Source organism: Haematobia irritans, chromosome 3 (assembly GCF_050003625.1).
Source record: "Haematobia irritans isolate KBUSLIRL chromosome 3, ASM5000362v1, whole genome shotgun sequence".
Taxonomy (NCBI): Eukaryota; Metazoa; Arthropoda; class Insecta; order Diptera; family Muscidae; genus Haematobia; species Haematobia irritans.
The window spans coordinates 145,613,982-145,625,630 of NC_134399.1; positions in this window are offsets into that span (position 1 = coordinate 145,613,982).

An 11,649-nucleotide genomic window follows, 5' to 3' on the forward strand; every position below is an offset into this window, starting at 1 on the left:
TGATTCCTCTAAAACTCAAACAAAAATGGTTCTTATAAATAAATCCAGAATCTGATATTGTCCTCATAGGTGAAATCTTTAAATCTATCTTCGGGAAGTGTTCTCAAGTCCTCAAGCCCTCCTGAAATTTCAAAGGAAACCCTAATATTTGGTTCATGGTGTTGGGTATTTAAGATTCGGCCCGGCCGAACTTAGTGCTGTATATACATGTTTCTTCTTCATATGGGGCCGTTTTGCCGCGATTTCGACCTTCAAACGCTCCAATAACGCCATATAATAGTCACTGTTGATGGTTTTTCCCTTCTCAACATAATCGATAAAAATTATTCCATGCGCATCCCAAAAAAACGAGGCCATTACTATGTCCACTTAGCCGACTGTCGATTGGACTCAGGAGTGTAGTGATAGAGCCATGTTTCATCCATTGCCACATATCGACGGAAAATCTCGGGTGTGTTACGAGTTAACAGCTGCAAACACCGCTCAGAATCATCAACACGTTGTTGTTTTTGGTCAAATGTGAGCTCGCGCGGAACCCATTTTGCACAGAGCTTCCGCATATCCAAATATTGATGAATGATATGACCAACACGTTCCTTTGATATCTTTAAGGCCTCTGCTATCTCGATCGACTTCATTTTACGGTCATTCAAAACCATTTTGTGGATTTTTTGACGTTTTCGTCGGTAACCACCTCTTTCGGGCGTCCACTGCGTTCACCGTCCTCCGTGCTCATTTCACCACGCTTGAATTTTGCATACCAATCAATTATTGTTGATTTCCCTGGGGCAGAGTCCGGAAACTCATTATCAAGCCAAGTTTTTGCTTCCACCGTATTGTTTCCCTTCAGAAAACAGTTTTTTATCAAAACACGAAATTCCTTTTTTTCATTTTTTACAATAACAAAAGTTGCTTCACAAAAGACGCTCTATCTCACAAACTAATTGACTTACAGCCACCTACACTGCTAAGCCCCCCTATAAACCGATCTGTCGAATTTACTACTTGAGCGTCTAGATACCCCAATTTGTATCCGATTTGTTTGAAATTAAATATCTCGTGCCGAATATAGTGTGAATTGGTCCTTGTTTTGGTAAAGCCCCCAAATAGCCCGATTTTCCGACTACATGGGATTCTAGACTCCACAATTTCATCCGATTTGTCTGAAAGTAGGTAACCCAACGAAGAGCTTTCAACGGAAAAAATTATATTACTTATTCATGGTCGTGGATATTTAAGATTTGGCCCGGCCAAACTTAAGCCCGTAATGACTTGTTTATCATACATTTACTGTATGATTAAAATAAACAATAAATAAATAATATTGGTCAAAGACCTTCTGCAGTATATACATATTCCTGAGTCTAGCGACGTCCGTCCGCTAGAATTCACGACTCAGTACATAAGTGGCTTATATAGGGTTTTATTGGACCACTTTTACGTTTAGCCCCCATATAAACCGATCCCCATATTTGATCTCCGGAACCTCTTGGAGGAGTAAAATCCGATCCGGTTGAAAGTTAGTACGTGATGTTAATTTTTGGTCTCAACAATCATGCAAAAATTGGTCCATATCGGTTCACAATTATATATACCCCCATATAAACCGATCCCCAGATTTGACCTCCGGAGCCTCTTGGAGGAGAAAATTTCATCCGATTCAGTTGAAACCGTGCAAAAATTAGTCCATATCGATCCATAATTATATATAGCCCCCATATAAACTGATCCCCAGATTTGACGCCCGGAGCCTCGTAGATGGGCAAATTTCATCCGATCCGTTTGAAATTTGGTATGTGGTGTAAGTATGACCTCAAGAGCCTCTTGGAAGAGCAAATTTTTAGAGGAGCAAATTGCATCCGATTCGGCTGAAATATGGCACGTTGTGTTAGTATATGGTCGCTAACAACCATGCCAAAAGTGGTCCACATCGGTCCATAGTTATATATAGTCCCGGATAAACCGATCCCCAGAGTTTACTACTTTTTGGATAAGCAAATTTCATTTGATATTTCTAAAATTTGGTACTAATCGCACAAAAATTGGATCATATGGGTCCATAATTGTACATAGCCCCCATATAAACCGATCCCGATATTTCCCTTCCCTTCCCTTGAATTATATATGTATTTAAGTTGCTTTTTTGTCTAATAAATAACCGTATGGACTAACATGACAGTCTTTAGTAGAAGTTTCTACGCAATCCGTGGTGGTGGGTACACAAGATTCGGCTTGGCGGAACTTAAGGCCGTATATACTTGTTTCCTACTTATAGAAATTTCTTACTGTGATAGAAATTTCTTTAATAGAAAAACAAGTAAGGAAAGTCTAAAGTCGGGCGGGGCCGACTATATTATACCATGCACCACTTCGTAGATCTAAATTTTCGATACCATATCACATCCGTCAAATATGTTGGGGGCTATATATAAAGGTTTGTCCCAAATACATAAATTTAAATATCACTCGATCTGGACAGAATTTGATAGACTTCTACAAAATCTATAGACTTAAAATTTAAGTCGGCTAATGCACTAGGTGGAACACAATGTTAGTAAAAAAATATGGGAAACGTTTAAATCTGAAGCAATTTTAAGGAAACTTCGCAAAAGTTTATTTATGATTTATCGCTCGATATATATGTATTAGAAGTTTAGGAAAATTAAAGTAATTTTTACAACTTTTCGACTAAGCAGTGGCGATTTTACAAGGAAAATGTTGGTATTTTGGCCATTTTTGTCGAAATCAGAAAAACATATATATGGGAGCTATATCTAAATCTGAACCGATTTCAACCAAATTTGGCACGCATAGCTACAATGTTAATTCTACTCCCTGTGCAAAATTTCAACTAAATCGGAGTTAAAAATTGCCTCTGTGGTCATATGAGTGTAAATCGGGCGAAAGCTTTATATGGGAGATATATCCAAATCTGAACCGATTTCAAGCAAATTTGGCATGCATAGTTACAATGTTAATTCTACTCCCTATGCAAAATTTCAACTAAATCGGAGCAAAAAATTGGCCTCTGTGGGCAAATGAGTGTAAATCGGGCGAAAGCTATATATGGGAGATATATCTAAATCTGAACCGATTTTTGTTTTTCGAGACTCATAAAATATTCGGATGTACGGAATTTGAGGAAGATCGGTTGATATACACGCCAATTATGACCAGATCGGTGAAAAATATATATGGCAGCTATATCTAAATCTGAACCGATTTTTTTCCAAAATCAATAGGGATCGTCTTTGAGCCGAAACAGGACACTATACCAAATTTTAGGACAATCGGACTAAAACTGCGAGCTGTACTTTGCACACAAAAATACATCAACAGACAGACAGACAGACGGACAGACGGACAGACAGACAGACAGACGGACATCGCTAAATCGACTCAGAATTTAATTCTAAGCCGATCCGTATACTAAAAGGTTGGTCTATGATTACTCCTTCTTGGCGTTACATACAAATGCACAAACTTATTATACCCTGTACCACAGTAGTGGTGAAGGGTATAAATATTTTTAGGATAAATGTAATGATTAATTTTTAACCCTGGTCTAACATCAAACGAATTTTTGAAAATCCAATATACTGGAATTTTTGTTTGCTCTTCAATAAGAAATCATCTTGTTATTTGGTAAATACCATAAATGTTATTCAAATACCTTAACTTGACCACAATTGTCTATATTCGATTATCTCTTTGTCCACATACATATGTATGTTTTTGTCTTATTAATTTCTAAAGCAAAGGAAATTTCTTCAAATAAATAAAATCAAATTCAAATATACTCAACAGTGGGCATATTAAATCTCCATTAACATAGACATAATCGAAATTTATTATTTATTGTTGACACATTGTCAACACATTATAGGTTAGGCGGCCAGATCTAATTTAAATGTACAAGAAGGTCCTTTGTGGGTATGTTAAGTATGTTGAAAAGTACATCGAATCTTGTTCAATGTATTTGAGTCTATACTCTCTGACATTATAAAGTGCGGTCGGATATGAAGTCGTAATGTAATAGTAGTAGTGCTAGCAGCAGTAGTATTGTGTGTTTCACACATGTTGCTACTTATCAGGCCTATAAGCATAAGCTTTTCGAAATATTCCAATTAAGATTCTTCAAATTTCTTGACTTGCCATCTGACCACATTTGCATCCAAACGTCTCTTTTGTACGGTGTTCACACATTACATATCATGCCTTGGACACCGTGTTTACTTGTAACACAAATTAAAATGGGGGCTTGCCAAGACATTCGCTTCTACACTCAGAAAAACCTGTATTTGAACAGAAAGATTTTGACTTTCACTAAATGATTTCGAGTTCAAAGACTCGTCTTCATTCAAATAAAGATATTCTACAGAAGCAAGTTTTTAATCTAGATTTATACTAATTGGAATTGGTACGGAGATTTTATTATACCCTCCGCCATAGGATGGGGGGTATATTAACTTTGTCATTCCGTTTGTAACACATCGAAATATTGCTCTAAGACCCCATAAAGTATATATATACTGGGTCGTGGTGAAATTCTGAGTCGATCTGAGCATGTCCGTCCGTCTGTTGAAATCACGCTAACTTCCGAACGAAACAAGCTATCGACTTGAAACTTGGCACAAGTAGTTGTTATTGATGTAGGTCGGATGGTATTGCAAATGGGCCATATCGGTCCACTTTTTCGTATAGCCCCCATATAAACGGACCCCCAAATTTGGCTTGCGAGGCCTCTAAGAGAAGCAAATTTCATCCGATCCGGCTGAAATTTAGTACATGGTGTTAGCATATGGTCTCTTACAACCATGCAAAAATTGGTCCATATCGGTCCATAATTATATATAGCCCCCATATAAACCGATCCCCCGATTTGGCTTGGAGAGCCTCTAAGAGAAACAATGTTCATCCGATCCGTCTAAAATTTGGTACATTATGTTAGTATATGGTCTCTAACAACCATTCAAAAATTGGTCCATATCGGTCCTTAATTATATATAGCCCCCATATAAACCGATCCCCCGATTTGGCTTGCAGAGCCTCTAAGATAAGCAAATTTCATCCGATCCGGCTGAAATTTGGTACATGGTGTTAGTATATGGTCTCTGACAGCCATGCAAAAATTGGTCCATATCGGTCCATAATTATATAGCCCCCATATAAACCGATCACCAGATTTGACCTCCGGAGCCTCTTAGAAGACCAAAATTCATCTGATTCAGTTGAAATTTGGTACGTGATGTTAATATATGGCCTCAAACACCCATGCAAAAATTGGTCGATATCGGTCCATAATTATATATAGGCAGGGCTGTGGAGTCGAGCCAATTTTGCTCGACTTCGACTCCGACTCCAGCATTTTTCATCAACTCGACTCCGACTCCGACTCCGGAGTCGACTCCGGGTAATATAACTAAATCTCATTTTAATACCACTAATTTGTAGTTCTATTGTGGGGGTACCGTAAGTGGATCGATATAAAGTATCGTATTTATTTATGTGTGCAAAAAAGGTCTTAATTTAACATTAGATGCTAATTGAACTCCATATTTCAAATTTAGGACAATGTTTAATAAATAAAATAATGATATAAATACCCATCATAATATGAGAAGACACCAACAGTATATGTATTTGTAGACCAAAATTATTGATACTATCTCAAATCCTTTAAATTTGTTGCGAGCTATATAAAGGTTTATATTCCCATTGTATATACTTCTACAAAATCTATGCACTTCAAATTTAAATCTAACGTTATGGGACGTAACAATTTTAACAAAAAATAAATATGCAAGGAATGTCTAAAGTCGGCCTATTATAATATACTCTGCACAACTTTGTATTTAGATCTACATTTTGATAAAATCTCAAATCAGACTTCTACAAAATCTCGGGCAATATTTCGGAAATATTTATAACTGTTTAGACAATTTCGCAAAAATGCATTTATGATTCATTCATTGAAAATTTGGAAAATTTGAGTCATTTCAACAAGTTTTCGACCTAGCAGTGAGAATCAGTGAGCATACAATTTTGGAAAATTTTTTGTCTAGTAAATATAGAAATAAAATTTTGCAAAATTTTTTACAGAAACAAAATTTTTACTAAATTTTATATAGAAATCAAATTTTGACCAAATATATAGAAATAAAATTTTGAATAAAATTTTTATAGAAATAAAATTTGGCAAAATTTTTTATAGAAATAAAAGTTTGAAAAATTATCAATAGAAATACAATTTTAAAAAAAGAATGTGTAGCAAACAAAATTTTGCAAAATTTTCTATAGAAATAAAATTTTGACTAAATTTTATATAGAAAAAAGTATTTCTATAGTAATAAAATTTTCTATAGAAATAAAATTTTGACTAAATTTTATATAGAAAAAAGTATTTCTATAGTAATAAAATTTTGAATACATTTTTTATATCAGTGAGTATCAGTGAGCATCAGTAAGAAAAAAAAAATTGAGAAAATTTGCTATAGAAATAAAATTTTAAAATTTTTTCTTATAGAAATAAAATTTTGAAAAAATTATCAAAAAACCAAAATTTTAGAAAAATGTTTGTGTAGTAAATAAAATTCTGCAAAATATTCTACAGAAACAAAATTTTGACTAAATTTTCTATAGAACTAAAATGTTGACAAAATTTTCTATAGAAATAAAATTTTGACCAAATTTTCTATAGAAATAAAATTTTGGCCAAATTTTCTAATATAAAAATCTATTACTATAAAACTTTGGCAAAATTTTCTATAGAAATAAAATTTTGACTTAAATTTTTATAGAAATAAAATTATCAATAGAAATAAAATTTTGAAAAAAATTTCGTGTAACAAACAAAATTTTGCAAAATTTTCTATAGAAATAAAATTTTGCAAAATATTCTATAGAAACAAAATGTTGGTTAAATTTTCTATCAAAAAAAATATTTCTATAGTAATAAAATTTTGAATAAATTTTTTATAGAAATAAAATTTTGACAAAATTTGCTATAGAAATAAAATTTTGACAAAACTTTCCATAAAAACCAACTTTGAAAAAATTTTCTGTCTATTCCACATATGTATATGGCATTAAAATAAAATTAAAAAAAAATAATTTCGATTGTTCGAAATATTTCAAATAAATTGATATGGATCGATCCAACCCATCTGCTAGTCTAACATTCTAGGAAACATAAAAAGATAGTCGTAATTGAAAGTTGATTTTCATTTAAAATCATGCTGTGCATTGATCGAATGAATAACGCAATGGAAACTAATTTGCGTAAAAACTTGCTTAGTTACAAAAATGTGAAATGTTTTAAAAAAATTTGGTTTGGCCGGAGTCGGAGTCGAGCAAAATTTTTACGACTCCGACTCCAGCAAAATCTTCAGACTCCGACTCCAAGACTCCGACTCCGACTCCGACTCCGGCTCCACAGCCCTGTATATAGGCCCCATATAAACCGATCCCCAGATTTGACTTCCGGAGCACCTTGGAAGAGCAAAATTCTTCCCATTCGGTTGAAATTTGGTACGTGATGTTAGTATAGGGTATCCAACAACCATGCAGGAATTGGTTCCTATCAGTCCATAATAATATATAGCTCCCATTTAAACCGATCCCCAGATTTGACTTCCGGTGCCTTTTGGAGAAGCAAAATTCATCCGATCTGGTTGAAATTTGGTACGTGGTGGTAGCATATGATATTTAACAACCATGTGAAATGAAATTTGTGGATGACAGTCTTTCGTAGAAGTTTCTACGCAATCCATGGTGGAGGGTACATAAGATTCGGCCTGGCAGAACTTACGACCGTATATACTTGTTTACTAATTTGCATACCCACCACTATAGAATGGTGATGGGGGTATAATAAGTCTGTCATTCAGTTTGTAACACAACGAAATATCGATTTCCGACTATATAAAGTATATATATTCTTGATCAGGGAGAGATTCTAAGACGATATAAGCATGTCCGTCTGTCTGTGGTTACAACAGATATAAGCATGTCCGTCTGTCTGTGGTTACAACAGACAGACGGACATGCTTATATCGTCTTAGAATCTCTCCCTGATCAAGAATATATATACTTTATATAGTCGGAAATCGATATTTCGTTGTGTTACAAACTGAATGACAGACTTATTATACCCCCATCACCATTCTATAGTGGTGGGTATGCAAATTAGTAAACAAGTATATACGGTCGTAAGTTCTGCCAGGCCGAATCTTATGTACCCTCCACCATGGATTGCGTAGAAACTTCTACGAAAGACTTCAATAAAGGAGCTAACGTCCTGAAATTTTCCAGAGAATTGTCTTTTGTCTGCACGCAGGCCAAGTTCGAAGATGGGCTATATCGGTCGAGGTTTTGATATAGCTCCCATATAAAACGATCCCCCGATTTGGAGTCTTGAACTTATAGACATAAGCGTAGGAAGGCCTCTGGGGAGGGGGCTTAAACACCACAGAAAAATTTTAGCCCCTCCCAGAATTTGAAAACCTACCCACCACCATAGAATGGTGACGGGGGTATAATAAGTTTGTCATTCTATATATACTATATAAAGTATATATATTCTTGATCAGGGAGAAATTCTATGACGATATAACCATGTCCGTCTGTCTGCACACAAAAAAATTTTTTTCTGATTCAATCACGAAATTAATTGATCCAATTAATTTTTTAATTGAAATGTCTTCAATCACGAAAATGATAGTATCAATCACAGTTTTAATTGGGCATAGAAAAAATTCTTGATTAAAAAATTAATTGATTTCATTACCAAATTTCAATTAAGTTTTTAATTGATTCAATTAAAAACTTAATTGATGTTGATTGCAAAACTCAATTAATTTAGTAATTAAACAAAGGTAACTATTTTTAATTACATTCTGAATTGGCTTAGAATTTTTAGTTGGATTAACAATTGATTGTTTGAAAAAAAAATTAATCAAAAATTTAATCACTTTTATAACTGACTTAGTCTTCCGAATTTGATTAAAAGTTAATTGTATCAATTAACTTTTTAATTAAAAATTTTAAAATTTTCAATCATTGACTAAATTAACTTAATGTTTCTATCTTGATTAAAAAGTTAATTGTACCAATTAATTTATTAATTGAAAAAAATTTCAACTTCAATTAACTTTTTAATTGGAAATATTTTGGTGATATTTTTTTCTGTGTGTCTGTTGTAATCACGCTACAGTCTTCAATAATGGAGCAATCGTGCTGAAATTTTGCACAAACTCATCTTTTGTCTGCAGGCTGGTCAAGTTCGAAGATGGGCTATATCAGTTCAGGTTTTGATATAGTCCCCATATAAACTGACCTCCCGATTTGGGGCCTTGGTCTTATAGAAATCGCAGTTTTTATCCAATTTGCCTGGAATTGAAAATCTATAGGTATTCTAGGGTCATAAAGAGATGTGCTGAAAATGGTGAGTATCGGTCCATGTTTTGATATAGCCCCCATATAGACCGATCACCCGATTTTACTTCTTGGGCTTCTAGAATCCGTAGTTTTTATCCAATTTGCCTGAAATCTGAAACCGAGAGGTATTCTAGGACCATAAAAGGTGTGCCGAATGGACTGTGTATGGGTAAGCCCCCTTATAAACCGGCCCTCCGATTTGGGGTCTAGATTATAGAACTACAGTTGGAAGTGCTGTAATACTGTGTGTATCCCTCCATTTTTTGGCATAGCCCCCATAAAACCGATCTCCTGGATTTCTAGAAATTGTAGTTTTTATCCGATTTGCCACAAATTGAAAATATATTGACATTTTAGACCCACAAAAAAGTTTATATGATTTAGTTTTTAGCGATCCATTTGGTAAGACCTCCATATGCAGCGATTTCAAATCTGATCATGAAAATTTCTTGAAATTGAATGTAAAACTTCCAGATTTTACTTCTCGTAATCATTTAAGTAATTGGGGTAAAAATCTACAGATTTTAGATTTCAAACAAGGCGTTATTTCATCATTTTCTTGCTCACTTACAAGAGATGTTTATGATTCCGCTAAAACTCGAACAAAAAATGGTTGTTATAAATCAAGAATCTGATATAGTCTTCATAGGTAAAATCTTTACATTTATCTTCGCGAATCGTATTGGTTGAACTGATCTGCTTGGGAAAATATTTGTCAGCAAACCCTGCAATTTTCAAAGAAAACTATTATATTTGATTCGTGGTGGTGGGTGTTTAAGAGTCGGCCCGGCCGAACTTACTACTATATATACTTGTTTCATTTAAATTAGCAGAAATTCTTAAAAGTAAATATTTCCTAATGAGTACACAGAAAAAAATTTCACCAAAATATTTCCAATTAAAAAGTTAATTGAATTTGAAAATTTTTTCAATTAATAAATTAATTGATACAATTAACTTTTAAATCATGATAGAAACATTAAGTTAATTAAGTCAATGATTGCAATTTTTAAAATGTTTAATTAAAAAATTAATTGATACAATTAACTTTTTAATCAAATTCGGAAGACTAATTCAGTTAAAAAAAGTGCTGATTTTTTTTCACTTTTTTAATTAAAAATGTATTTCAAACAATCATTTGTTAATCCAAATAAAAACTCTAAGCCAATCTAACTAAGTAATTAAAAATAGTTACTTTTTTTTAATTAATAAATTAATTGCGTTTTGCAATCAACATCAATTAAATTTGTAATTGAATCAATTAAAAAATTAATTGAATTTTGCTGAAAAAATCAATTAATTTTTTAATCAAGAATTTTTCTATGCCCAATTAAAACTGTGATTGATACTATCATTTTCGTGATTGAAGACATTTCAATTAAAAAATTAATTGGATCAATTAATTTGGTGATTGAATCAGAGAAAAAATTTTTTGTGTGTACATCAACTTTAAATCAATAATGTTACATCTCCAAATATCCTTTTGTATCTTTACTCTCAACTAATTTAAAAAATATGCCCTTTTAATATGTAAATCAAATTTTCACTATTTCCCTTTATTTTTATACCCTTCACCACTACTATGGTACAGGGTATAATAAGATTGTGCATTTATATGTAACGCCAAGAAGGACCAGTATGAGATCCATCGTTTAGAATACCGACCACCGGAGCCAAGATCAGAATTTTATTTTTTGAATTTAATACTAACAAAAAATAAAAACCAAATCAACAAGTATATACGGCCGTAAGTTCGGGCAGGCCGAATCTTATGTACCCTCCACCATGGATTGCGTAGAAACTTCTACTGAATACTGTCATCCACAATCGAATTACTTGGGTTGCGGTAACACTTGCCGATGGCAAGGTATCTTAAAACTTCCTAACACCGTCTTCTAAATAGCAAGGTAATCCATACGTAGTATATATGCATTTAGTTTAACAAAATTTTGTATAGAAATAAAATTTTGACAACATTTTCTATAGAAATAAAATTTTAACAAAATTTTCTATAGAAATAAAATTTTGTCAAAATTTTCTATAGAAATAAAATTTTGACAAAAATATCTATAGAAATAAAATCTTGACAAAATTTTCTATCAAAATAACATTTTGATAAAATTTTCTATAGAAATAACATTTTGACAAAATTTTCTATAGAAATAAAATTTAGCCAACATTTTCTATAGAAATGAAGTTTAAAAAATTTTT